The 2,565-nt window shown below is 43.6% G+C and overlaps 1 non-coding gene across 1 annotated transcript; it reads left to right on the top strand.

The window, feature by feature from the left end:
- The first annotated feature begins 1,791 nt into the window (after nt 1–1,791).
- Nucleotides 1,792–1,982, top strand: LOC138781811 (U2 spliceosomal RNA). The gene has a single exon (XR_011361533.1). It is a non-coding gene; the product is annotated as a U2 spliceosomal RNA (small nuclear RNA).
- The last annotated feature ends 583 nt before the right edge of the window (nt 1,983–2,565 follow it).

The raw sequence follows: 2,565 nt of genomic DNA, 5'->3' as shown, positions 1-2,565 counted from the left end.
TGCCTATTGTTGCTCCTGCCTGGACTCTATGTTGACTACTGTTGCTCCTGCCCTTGGCATCCATGTTGACTACTGCTGGGCCTTAACTGGCATCTAGGTTGACTACTGGTGTGCCTGCCCTTGCCTCCATGTTGGCTACTGCTGTGCCTTAACTGGCATCCATGTTGACTACTGCTGGGCCTTAATTGTCATCCATGTTGACTACTGCTGTGCCTGCCCTTGCCTCCATGTTGGCTACTGTTGGGCCTTAACTGGCATCTAGGTAGGCTACTGGTGTCCGTATGGCCGTATGAATGCAAGAAAAGCCAGCTTACCCTTTTCCACTGAGTCCAGCTTCCAGCGATGTGGTTGCAAATGTGATTTATTCTGAATGTCCGTCACCGTACACACACTGCGGCATGCCCCCAACCAAGCCTACGCGTTTCAGCTGCTAGCTGCAGCCTTAATCATGGCCATGACGGACATTCAGAATAAATCACATTTGCAACCACATCGCTGGAAGCTGGACTCATTTTGCTATCGTGTGGCTACTGGTGTGCCTGCCCTTGCCTCCATGTTGGCTACTGCTGTGCCTTAACTGGCATCTAGCTTGACTACTGGTGTGCCGGCTCTTGCCTCCATGTTGGCTACTGCTGGGCCGTAACTGGCCTCTAGGTTGACTACTGGTGTGCCTGCCCTTGCCTCCATGTTGGCTACTGCTGGGCCTTAACTGGCATCTAGGTTGACTACTGGTGTGCCTGCCCTTGCCTCCTTGTTGGCTACTGCTGGGCCTTAACTGGCATCTAGGTTGACTACTGGTGTGCCTGCCCTTGCCTCCTTGTTGGCTACTGCTGGGCCTTAACTGGCATCTAGATTGACTACTGGTTTGCCTGCCCTTGCCTCCATGTTGGCTACTGCTGATCCTGACCGCCCTCCATGTTGACTGTTGTTGCTCCTGCCTGGCCTCCATGTTGGCTACTGCTGATCCTGCTTGCCCTCCATGTTGACTACTGCTGCTCCTGTACTGGCCTCAAATGACTCTTGCTGGACCTCCACTGGCCTCCAATGACTACTGCTGCTCCTTCACTGCATTTGTGACCTTTTTCCTGCATAGACCCTGTAATGGTGAATTTCCTGCATAGACCCTGTAATGGTGAATTTCCTGCATTGACCCTGTAATGGTGAATATTGAAGTCTAAAAAAAAATGACTTTGAGATATCAAAAAGATAACAATGTTACTAACATGTAGAGCCCTAAATTCAACCAAATACACTACCCCCGTATAGATGCTTTAAACTATGAAATCCGAAGAAATTCGAAATTCGGTCGAACCAAACTTTCCGAAAAAATTCGAAAGTCCGGTCGGACCGAACTTTTGAAAAGTTTGCTCATCTCTAGTGAGGACCCTTCAGATGATTGCTGACTCCAGGATTGACTACTGACTGCCGTGGAGCAGGAATTTTGAAGGATCAATTCTACAATACCAGCCTGGCTAATATTCACCTGACCACTGGGTCTTACTGGGAGCTGCAACCTTTGTCTAAACCTGTTAGGATTGCCACTACAACCATGTGTTCCATCACTTACATCCGCTTGACTGCTACATCTTCCACTGCCACTAGCAAAATCCTAAATAAGGACCAGATTTCTTTAGATGCTTCGACATCCTTGCAGAGGACAATTTATTTAAATCAAAATTAACTGAATAAGAATCTAAAGTAAATAAATCAAAACTTAAAATAAATTGACACTTATATTAGTCCTATTTAAACTAAGGTTGAAACATAAAGAGAGATGAAAAGGTACTTTAAATCGCTTCTCGGCATTTTAGCTAAGATCAAGTGTAGTATCTGCCCTTATCAGTTTAGTATCTGATACGTTCTGTATCTGGGAATCATATATTAAATAGATTTTTAGAACAGGGAGATGAAAAAAGAGCTTGCTCTGTCCTTTCCAGGCATTGACCTAGTATTGCAGTGCTTCCAGGTTCAGTGCACCAAAAAAAAAAAAGATACTTGAAGGGGGATTGGAATGTGTTAAACGGTTTATGAAAAAGTTTATAGATACTCTACCGCTGATCCATAACCCTCCACTTCTGTCTAGGACAAAAATTGACATTTTTAAAAATTTGACATTTTCCAATTCTAAGCACTGTCACAATAGCTGTTGAACACAACATTACCCTGTAATAGTCACACTATTGTAGTTACAATGGTTTGGCTGTTATAATGAGATTGGTTTGCATGAGATTTGTGAATATTTGAAAAAAAGACCAAATATTTGTGAATCTTGAGAAACAAATCTTTGACTGAATGGCTCATCTCTAGCATCGCTTTTTTTTTTATCACACTGAGACTCCCATCTACTTACATAATAGATACTTATCTTTGAAGCTTCTGGACAGCATCACTTCACAGAGGTCATGATAAGTTGGAACACTGAACAGGCTCTTCTCTATTCCAGATGATACCGGAAACAATGGTTGGTCAAGGAAACAATTCTCTTCGGAATCCAAGGGTACAGACTTGTGTATGTTTATGTTAATTATAGTGCTTGAAAAAGCACTATATTGTAATCTGTATTCT

Source organism: Dendropsophus ebraccatus, chromosome 1 (assembly GCF_027789765.1).
Source record: "Dendropsophus ebraccatus isolate aDenEbr1 chromosome 1, aDenEbr1.pat, whole genome shotgun sequence".
Taxonomy (NCBI): Eukaryota; Metazoa; Chordata; class Amphibia; order Anura; family Hylidae; genus Dendropsophus; species Dendropsophus ebraccatus.
The sequence above is the reverse complement of the archived record's forward strand: the minus strand, read 5'-3'. Positions and strand labels throughout refer to the sequence as shown.